General features: G+C 37.1%; 1 pseudogene; it reads right to left on the bottom strand.

Annotated features, from left to right (window-relative positions):
- Nucleotides 1-2,016: 2,016 nt before the first annotated feature.
- LOC146666154 (uncharacterized) lies at nt 2,017-3,902 on the bottom strand (annotated as a pseudogene).
- Nucleotides 3,903-11,644: the final 7,742 nt, after the last annotated feature.

The raw sequence follows: 11,644 nt of genomic DNA, 5'->3' as shown, positions 1-11,644 counted from the left end.
TTCTTATCCTGTATTTTTTGCCGTAATGAATAATGATCATTTGTTATAAAGATATATATAATATTTTCATCACTATAATTTCTGAGGTTAAATTGTAGATAGTAACAACCAAATTTCATTAGAAATGGCCTTTTGTGCAAAAACTAGAAATCAGTCCATTTCAGTTTGAACCACATCACACGATCTGATGTTAAAAAGCAAACACTATACTGTATGATCAAGGTCACTATGGTGTTCTTTCCATATCACATTCATCTTTTCAGCAGCCTACCAGAAATGCACTCTTGATGCATGTATTCCATTAAAATATTACAGCACATTTACTATAGAGGTTATTTCCTCTCGTGCTGACAAAAACAATTTCCTTCTCAAGCCTAATGAGGATTGCAAAACCTTTCAAATTAGGGTTTTGCATAGCTTATCATGTCTTGGCCTATTTGATATTGATGAGAGTCAAGCCACTGCATTCATGAAATTAAGGTCTTAAAATCTCTGCAATAGAATGCACAGCAGTTAGCATTTATTCTGATGATTTACAGGGTATATTCACTGGCAAGTGCATGGTTTATAGCTTCATTCTTACTCGTAATTCAAGTGCAACATCACTTTGTAATTTAAAACACAATCCATACGCAATGTGAAAGAGGTTGAAGTGAAAAGAGGAGTGTGGGAGTATGTGGAAGCAAAGGTAAGATTATATAAGAAGAGAGAAAACATTTGCCTTTCATGTTTATCATTTTATCATAATGTATGATTTTTAATATGTTACTACGTAGTACTTGCATACTATTACAGTAAGTAGTCCTAAAACCTTAAAGTAAAAACATTCTAGTTTCTGGCTGGATTGTGGAGGGTTTCTCTGGGTGCCTGAGCTTAATTCCTATGTTCCAAAATTCATGTTGCCTTATGATGTACAGGTAACACGTGGTGAACTCCACCTCCAACCCATTGCTTTGAATGCAATCATACAAATCTCATAAATTCATATTTTAATCACAATAGAACATAGAAAACATATCAAATGTTTAAAGTGAGACATAAAAGGTTGAGACAGGGGGATTTTTTTGTCAATACCACTTGCTGGAAAAGCAAGTGCTACTAATAAGAAACAGCTAGAGGAAGATATTGCAACTAATCAGGTTCACATTAATTGAGCAACAGGTCACTGAATGTAAAAAGAGCATTTTAGAGAGTTAGCAAAAAAACAAACAAACCCCAAAACATTATATCTAGATAATTTCTGTGGAGCAATCTGTAGAACAATCTCAAAATAATCTTTCACAGTGTAACATCGCAAAGACTGAGTATCTCATCATCTACAACATTAATATCATCAAAAGTTCAAGAAAACCTGGAGAAATCTCTGTACACAGGGGACAATCTGCAAATCAATATAGTATTCCCACACTGAAAAAAAAAGTTCTTTCAATTTACTTGATTTTATTGTGTACATCGGTCCCACATAATATGAATAAGTATGACTGACTTAATTTTCCACTTTCCCTCAAGTAATTAATGCTTGTCAGATCAAAGTATTTTATCTACATCAGATTACTTTAAAAAATCATGTTTGATGTACTAATATTAATCTATTATCATAATATCAATGTATTGCATAATGTCAATATATTTTAATGTTTAACACCAACTTATTTTTATTTGCCAGTGTTACGCAATGATATTATGTAATGTAAACACATTGCAATTATGTTCCTGCAACACAAATTATGGCTTTAAATCCTACTTAATTTTTTCAATTGAAATATTAACTGATTATTATTGACAAAAAAGGCAAAGACTGTGAGTGCTACTGAACAATTCACCTTTATTAAACTGTAACAGCAGTGAAAGCAGCAATTCTGCCATGAACAAGTCTAAAATCGCATCCATATAAACTTGTTAACACATTTTTAAAGATAGCCTGCAGAAATAACTAAAAGAAAAAGTTAATTTGAGAATATATTTGCAAATATTTCACAAAAAACTGACCTCAGCAGCAAATAAAAGAATGTGCTTATAGATGATCCTGTCATCTCTTACATATAACATTTGTATTAATTACACAATTGAAAATGTAAACTAAATTAAGACTACCTGAAAAAAAAGCAACACGCTTTTATGAATAAACAGATTTACCCAAATATAACTTGTGTGTTATTTGACAACAGTTTCAGCTTCTGTACATGTATTTACCTGTATAAGATTTCAACTAAGTTGAGCCTTAAATGACATTGTTACATAACTAATACCAAACACCTACATGAATTTTAATCTTCATTTTAAACATGTAAGCAGGACATTAAGGTTGACTTAGAACATATTGCTAAAAATTGTCAGTAAAAATTTCTTACAACATGATACCAAAAGGAAAAATTATCCTGCATTGCAGTCACACGAGGGGAAAGCAATAAAAACATAAGCAGTATAACATTACTGAACACAAAATGAAAAACTGCAAAGAATTGCAGAAGTGCAGTCTTTGACTTCTCAATGAAACAGATGGTTTTTGAAAGCAAGAACTTTAGAGAGTTTAGCTCCATCCAGTTCCATGAAAACCTTCTGGAAAACGTCAAAGTTGTAGCGAAGGTCAGCAGGGTAGGCAAGGTTTAATGCATACATGAGTCCAAATAGCATTATCACAGCAAATGCTACATTATCCAAAGTCTTCGCCACCCTGATGCCTGCAAGGACAACTCTTGTTCATCTGCTGAAGCTTGCTCTTTAAGAAGATAAATTCAAACAGTGGTGTCTTCAACAGTCTCACTGATGGCACGTTCTTCCATGCCCTGTAAAAAAGAAGCCATGTTAGTCATTTCCAAGTAAATAATATGACACACTGTGGAAAGTCCAAAAAGAAAAAAAAAAAAAAACACAAGTACATACCACATACTCCTGGATAAGCATGCCAGGGTCTTCACCCATGTAGATACACACTCCCTTAACACACTCAGCATCAACATCTTCACACTGAAATGAAATGTATGTAATTAGCATCTTCATTCAGCTCTTGTCCTTCATTTAAGTTTTAATAGTGTACTTTACATTAATGTTTTTAAAGTAAAGGCACACAAATTAATAATAGGTTTACTGGCAATTAATAATAAGTTGACAAAGTGAAGGTTAAAAAAAACAAGCAGATGTAAAAATACAAAATGAGAGAATTTATCATGGGAAACATTTGAAATCTTCCACAATTATAAAATTTCATCCAAAGAGGATCGTGTTAAGTGAATGTTGAGGCTTTATCACTTACATTATCCATTTATGCCACAATTCTTTTCAGTATTAGTCCAAGCTCTCCTCTTCTGTTGACCAACTTCACCAGGTTGTCCAAGTGGAGATCCAGCTGAGCCAGGAACTTTGTCTGAGGGGGGATGGTGGCAATTCTCTTAAACTCAGCGTTGATCTGAAAACATGAGCACAGAGAAATGAGCTTCAAAGGTTTAATACCTGGAAGAAGGCCGCAATCACTCATGCTGAAGAAATGGGCTGTCAAATAACAACTGTGCCTTAACCATTTTAGGCTAATACCACAAGAACACCGTGTATGAGGCAAACCTTACCTCATGGAAATCAAATAGAGCAGGCCATCTTGCCATGAAAGCCTCCACCATTGGTGCATCACGAACAACTTCATGTCTTCTGTATGAAAAAGTCTTTTCCATCTTGAGTTTCACCAACTCTGTTACTCTTTTTTATGTCCATGTTGTGGGCTTTGACATGTCAATAGCTTTAAGAGTCCCCTTGTCTGCTACTTCTGAAACTGAGGTAAGGTTAAGAAACTCATTCCCAAACAAGGAATCCATAAACTGAAGTCTGAAACTGCCCTGAAGACAACACTGTCTCTTGACTTCAACGATGAGATCCTCAGTTGATTCAGGCGCTCCATTAGAGAGTGAGCCTTCGACAGGTTCTGTCAGCCAAAACAGTCTTTAGGACCATAGGACTCCCCATAGGACTCTGTAGGCAAAAAAGAATTACATATTCAGAAAGAATCCTTTCAGTTTAGTTTTCATAAAGCTATCCATACCCAATACTCAAAGTTATAAAGATCAGACATAAAAAAGAAGAATTTATCTAATGAAATACATGCGACTGAACCTATTACACTTATATGAACACCTTTTACTTCTATATGCCTTTTTAAAGTCACAATGTGGACTGATCCAATCTCATAGTCAACCAATGGATAAGTATCAAGGAGTTCACAGAGTGAAGCGAGAGTGAATATTCTTGTGGATACTGGGCGGAGCTCAAAAGCTCTGTCGTGCTCTCTGTACCAGCCACCAAGCTCTCTGACAATGTAGAATATGCTGTGGTACAATGCAGATATGGTTTTTCAGTATTCTGGCAATCCACCTGCTGCCCTTTGGGCCAGTACCATTCCATTTCTATAAGTTATACTCTTTATGTCACACACTGTGCAAGGTTGACCTCTAGAATGTCAGGGAATATGTACCTAATGACTTAAGCTATCTCCTCTTTAAGCAAATCCACTAGAAAGGCCGATACAGCTGAGCTCTCTAATTCAGACTTGCCAAGAGATGGGGAGTTTAGATGGTAAGCTATCATCATCTGATGTTTTGACTTCTGTAATCATAAAGGTAAAAATTCCACCATCACAAAAAACATTAATTTTAATTGAAAAAAGGTATTCCAGTCCAGAAGAGCATCAATGGTTTCTTTAAAGTACCAATCTTTCCCTCATTTATACATAATGTTTTGAGAAGCAGCTCACATATGTTCTACACAAACTAGAAAAAAAGAGGGGGGGGAAAGGGTCCTAATTTGTTTTGGGCCGATGTTGGAAAATTCACAATACATCACTTAATAAGACATAGTCTGTTGAACAAACTTATCTCCTTGTAGATATCTGCTGTATTATTTGGCCGTGACCAATAGAATAGTCAAGTAAGTGACACTTCACCTAAAACAATGACTAAATGGAAAAATGATTTGGCATTTATGGGCACAGGTTCTTAAACCCACGTCTAAGGTGGCAGGATCCTTATTATAACTTGAGTGCATGTCATCAGCAATAATTAAGGTATGGCACTGTGGCCCTCCCAGCTTCTGAAACTCTGACGGTTACAGCCAGACTAATTAGCCAATGTAGCCATAGCTAGCACGAGTAACACAAACACTATTGCTCTCTCAGTGATGTTTTAACTTGCTAAGCCATAAAAACGTCAGTGCTCTCTGTCACATGCATAAATTCCATATCTGACCCACAACAGCTGCTTTCTCCCGACTATGTGCAATTTGTTAATATTTTTCAGCTTTAGCCACAAAGCTAATACCAACTTTAGCTAGCACTGTAAAAACAACATGTAGATGCATTACAGATTACGTTTCATATAGCATGCACTACAACAATTCTGTGAAAACGTACCCAACTAAAACAAATGTATTTAAATTACTTACCTTCTCACTATGCCTGACTCAGTGCCAAAGGTTGCATGTGGCTGAACAGTCTTCCAGCATCTGGCGGTCAATTGCGCTCTCCTTAAATTATGTTGTTGTCTTATTGGATAAGGTAGGTCTTATTATCCAATCACATTTAGTTGTTGTCTTTGAATATATTGCATCATTTCCGGTTGTGGTCAAACATGATTACAATGGTTTTAGTATTCTAATTTAGTCATTTTAAATCAATGCAAGAAAAATGAATAGTCTCAGTATTGTTTATAATCAAGTAAATGGTACTTTATTTAATCATGTAAATAAGAGAAACATGAGAGGCTTGTGTAGCATTAACTAAATTCATTTGTGCAAATTCAAAAGCCTGCCAATTCTCATTTTTTCAGTGCATACCTGTACTTTCAGGTGACACTGAATTTAAAATAGACATGATGCTGTCATGGAAATCCATCAAAGCCCTTCTTTTGAAAGCTGAAATTTTGAGTCTTCTGACCTTGAATTTTTTTTTAAATTAAAATGTGCCTGTTTTGGTTATTAGGAGTCCTTAGCTTATAGTGTCACAGGTTTTTTTTAATTCCCTAATTTCATCATAGTAATTGCTCTGTATTTTGACTTTTGCTACTTTGTATTTTGTTTTCTGTGCGTCTAGAGTTATTCCTATTAGATTCTATGCTTTTACTTAATCTGGCCTCTTTAAGCATCTTGTTGTATTTTGTTATGTATTTCGCACTGTCTTACATGTTTCTCTACTATGTTACAGTGTTTTATTTTGATAGTCATTTGTCTTCTATGCCTCAGGTCTAGTTTTATTTGCTACAGCATGTCTCATTATTAGATCTAGTTCAGCTGTATTTTGTTCTCCAGGTGTTCCCACTCTGGCCTCATTACCTTCGGTGTGTATATAGTCATAGTGTCTACTTCATACTTTGTCAGATCACCTGTGTCTTGAGCCTTTTTCCTTACTCAACCTAAATAAAGTTTTTTGTTGTTGTTGTTTTTTTTTTTTTAGTTCTATATCAAGTGTTCTGCATTTGGGGTTTTTTTGCAGCACACATAACAGTACAATCTGACCAAACAATGGACCCTTTGGACTCAGGTTTTGCATTTGAGGAGCCTAAATCAAAAATACTCACTTGGTGTGAAGGAATCCCACAACCCATATCACAAGGTAATTCAGTTAGAAGTTCTGGATGCTTACATTTCATGAAAACATTGTGCATTACTAGACACTGTAGGAAAGCCCTTCAGTGTGAACTATCAAACACTGGTAACTCTGTTGAAGGACACACTTCCTCCTCACCTCTACAGTCAAGCTTCTCTCTGTCACTGCAGCTGTTCAACTCAATTATGCTCCTGGACCAGAAAAGCTTAACTTCACTGCCATTTCTGTTTTTTGTTTTGTGTATTTTATGTTCAATATAGGTATTTGTTGTGCCTGAAAATGAATAAATAAATGAAATGAAATGAATGAAATGAATGAAAATTTCAGGCTGCCTGCACATGCCGTCACCGATGCAGTTATCAAGCTACTGCTTCCCTGTCCAGCCCCATCTGCTAAGGAGCCACATATCTCTTTGGGTTGTAAAGATGGCGGGGCACACACGCAGCAGCTATTAGTTCTCCATTTTTTCCAGTTTCACTGTGCAATGCCTGAGTACAGCAACAATAAAGGACTCTTTATCTTTAAAAGAGATTAGGTTTTCAGTGTCAGAGTCCCCAGCCAGTGACATCCATAACATCACCCTAAGTGGTCTAACTTTTGATGACTGTGGGGCAAATGGACTCTGAGTCGCCCATTCCTCCAGCTTCAATGCCCCTGCTCAGTCCTGGCAGGTCCGAATGCTCATTTAGAATAGACAAAGTATAAAACTGTTCTGGGGCCAAAATAATTATTATTTGATATTCCTTTTGGAAAACATGGATTTCTCATTCTCTGGAGTAAATAGCAAAGCAACCATCTGACTTGCTATCACTGCTCAGTTCAAGATTTTGCATTATTGCCTGGAAACTAACAGCTTGCAGATCTGGATAAAGTACCATCAATGCTGAAAGGCACAGTATATACAAGTTTTAAAGCAACATATTGTCTCACGTGCGATCCGGTCCACTCTGAAATCTATATGGGAAGTACTGACATTTTTCAGCAAGACAATGCTAAAAAACATACTGCATCTGTTAGAACAGTAGAAGACTCTGGATGCTGAACTGGCCTGCCTGCAGTTCAGACTTTTCACCCACTGAAACGATGAAACAATTTGCAGTGGCAAACATGCCCCTGTCCCAACTCTTTTGAGGTGTGCTGCATGTGGTTCTGTGTTCTAAATGTGAGTTTATGGATTTTGCAAGTTATCACATTGTGTTTTTGTCACGGCTGGCGGGGTGAGCCGTGTGGTATAGGAGGAAAAGGACCCAAAATGCAGGCAGTTGACTGGTGATGAGAGTGACGTTTTATTTACAGAAGTGGAGCGACTGAACAGGCAGTGAGAAAAGACGAATGACTGAAAAAACCTAGACTGGGAAAACTAAATGACAAACCTAAGCATGAAACGGGGAGCGGAGAAGGCAGAGAGACGTAGTTACACCAAGAAACACAGACGATCCAACGATGAACAGAAGCCAACACACACTATAAATACACACTAGGTACTGAGGAGATGACATGCAGGGGTGGACACAGCTGACACTAATGGACATGATGAGAAGCAGACCTACAAAGTAAAACCGGAAACACACAGACTGTTTTACAACAAAAACACAGGGACCTGAACGGAGCACAGAGGGGAGACACAGGTAGGGATAATAAACATGACAACCAACCCAAAGAATTAATACAGAATCAGAATAAACACCAAACACAAGATGAACCCAAAAAGAAACACAAAACGCTGGGTCAACGACCCAGGATCATGACAGTTTTCTGTTACATTTTATACAGCATACTAACTCTTTGTAATTGGAGTTGTGAAAAACACCACCAAAACAAACACAAACCCAATAAGATATATTGATATAGATGTATATTTTGTGTATAACTGGAAGAGAACTTTAAACACAAACTGTGCAGATTTTCAGTATGCCCTGAGAATAATCCATGTTCCTGTAGCTTTAATTGCATGGGATGTCGTAAAGAGTAATGAATACAAAGCAATCAGTGTGGTGTTCATGTGAACTCAGATGATTGTAAGATTATGGTGGTGTTTGTGCAAGGTTTAATTAGATGACCACAGCAGAAGTAGCATGCATAATGTGCACTACCAAAATTAGAGCCCGCAGATGATGCATACCTGCTGACTTCAGATGACTAAGAGAGTTAATTGTTTAAAAGGGAAGATATTCATACATAGCTATTATGAATGACACATCCTGTAAGGATTACATTCTGTATTTATGCTTTTGTGTCATGTTTCGGCTGTGTACAGGCAGGAGAAGGACCCAAACGCAAAACTCACGACAATGAAATTAAACTCAAAAAGCTGCTTTATTGCAGGATGGTATGGAAAACTAAACTGGAACATGGATGACTAACACACAGGGAAACACAGCCATGAGGGGGACTACGACACTGACAAAGAGAAACACAGGGCTTAAATACACAGAGGGATAACGAGGGAATGAGACACAGAAGGAGGGCACAGCTGGGAGTAATCAGGCTGGACGAGACAAGGGAAGCAAAACTAGAAACACTCACATGAGACATGGACCTTCAAAGTAAAACAGGAAACACACTGACTGAATTCTAAACATGCAAACTTAACAGCAACTGGGGAGACAGAACATAGGAACCTGAAACATGGTACAAAAACATCACAGTGGACATAACATGGAACACAGGGAAGCCATATGACAAAGCCAAAGAACTAAACCTATGATAACCATAACAGACCTAGGGAAACAAGAAACAGTACAACAAAGGACTCAAAACATAACCCATAATATAAAAACACAAGATCTCTTCAAAATAAAATAGGAAACATAATGAGACGCAGACATGACAACCAGAACTTGACAACGAAAGACACAGACATGAAACGCATGAAGAGCAGGGGAGATTTAACATAGTTGGAAACACGAGGGGGAAATAATAAGAACTAGAAACACTTAGGCATGATAACAAATGAACTTAGGAAACCTGATAAGCTTAAACATACACTATAAACATCAAAAGAACTAAAACTCAAAACACTGGGTCAGAAGACCCAGGATCGTGACATTTTGAGTATGATAGCCATAATCACATTGATTCAGAACATTCTACCTTTCATCATGGTGATGGCAGTTCTGTACAAGGATCTATCAGCTATTTCGTAAAAATTAAACAAAATGTTTGCAAACTGGTTTAAATTTGACCTGTTTACAGCAGACAATACCTTAAATCTCATTCTTTCTTGTCCAACTGCTTTCTTTTTTAGCTGAGAAAGGGATTTTCAATATAAAGTTTCTAAATGTACTACCTTCCTTTAAAAAGCATACATTATTATTAGTTTTTACACACAATAACAGATTATTTAAGGATTTTTTTTTTTTTTACCAAGGTCAGTAGTTTTCACCCCCTGAAAAACTGACCTTTTCATTTAGCCTTAATATTTAGCCTTAATACAAACATTGCTCAGCATCCAGCAGGAGCTTCATAGTGTGAAGAACTGGAGTGAGAAGTATCATTAATAAATTCAAAGAGAGACACATAGTACATAACAAGCCTGCCAAAGGTGAAAGGTTTCAAATACTATGGAAAGAAAACTAGTGAGAGCCATATCTAAACTTAGCCAAATTATCCTGCGCAGGATAGGACTACAAGGTTGTAGACCAAGAAAAACTTCACTTGTTCAGAAGATACAACTTCAAACCAGACAGAAGTGTTATGCTGTGGGGATGCTTCAGTGAGTGTGGGGACTGGGAATCTGGAGAAGGTGGAAGGAAGCATGAAGAAAGAAGAATATGTGAAGATTCTGAAAGAAAATCCAGAGCAGCAAACGTGGAACTGACTCCACAAGACCAAAGTGAATGTTATTGGCTAGACTTCACAAAGCCCTGACTTGAATGCCAGTGGACATCTGTGGGGGGAAATGAAGACAGACCAAGGACTGAAACCCAAGAGGATGGGCTGGTACTACTCAGGAGATGTGTGAGACTTGTTGAAAACTACAAAAAACAACTGAAGGCTGTTATTCCACAAAAAGCATACACAGTTAACTATTAGCATCAGTGGGGCTAATCATTTTGACTCTGGTATTGTTTGTTTTTCAGGTGGCTCAGCCATGTAATTAGGATGCCTCCTGGATGCCTCCTAGGTAAAGTGTTTTGGGCATGTCCTATGTGAAGAAGGCCCCTGGACAGGCCTAGTACAGGTTAGAGATAATAAATATGTACATATTAGTGTGTGGGTATAAAGACTATATACGTATATATTTGCTGAAATATGCTTTTTTCATTAATCTTTGGACAATTGCAATTTTAACAACAGTGATTACCACCGTTATGACACATGTCTATCATTTCCCTATGGTTACCATTCAGTGAAGTAGCACGATTTACAGACATCACCATCAGATGTCACAGCTGTCCTCAGGAGAAGGTACAACTGTAAGCTATTCAAAGACAGGTCAAGAAAATGGTCAAGAATCCCAGAAGGCTGGTTCTGATGACATCAACCAGTTGACAGACAGAGAGGGACCCAATAACTTAAACCAAGAATGATGTGACAGAGGCCCCATTAAGACACTGACCAACTGACAGAATGTGACTTACAGACAGACAGACATAGACAAACAGACAGATGAAAGCATCAGACACACAAAGAGGCACCAGATGGAAGGACAAAAGGTCTGATAGACAGACATGCACAAACTGACAGAAGGAGGGTGAGGATGATATACAGCCAGCCAGATGCAGAAACTGGCAGTGTGCTTTTGCAGCTTTGATTCAATATTGCATTGGCTACGTGTGAATGTGTGTGTGTGTGTATTTATAAGCTTTTGTAAACCTTTTGTTTTTGTTTTCACACATTGTTGGTGTAAAAATCACCCCTTCAACTTTAACACAGATAACACAAATATTGACAACTGTTGGTTCAGCATCTTACTGGAGAGACTGCTGAATACATTTTTATTAAAAAATATTTGTCACTTTGAATATTTTCAGAGGAAATATTTAATATTGCATTTAAGAAAGAATGAATGTGCTTTATTCTGTGCAGACCCATAAATGACTTGCATCATTCTTTAAA

Source organism: Rhamphochromis longiceps, linkage group LG7 (assembly GCF_057381845.1).
Source record: "Rhamphochromis longiceps isolate RC_006_pf linkage group LG7, R_longiceps_female_GT1.1, whole genome shotgun sequence".
Taxonomy (NCBI): domain Eukaryota; kingdom Metazoa; phylum Chordata; class Actinopteri; order Cichliformes; family Cichlidae; genus Rhamphochromis; species Rhamphochromis longiceps.
This window is presented reverse-complemented; position numbering and strand designations above follow the sequence as displayed.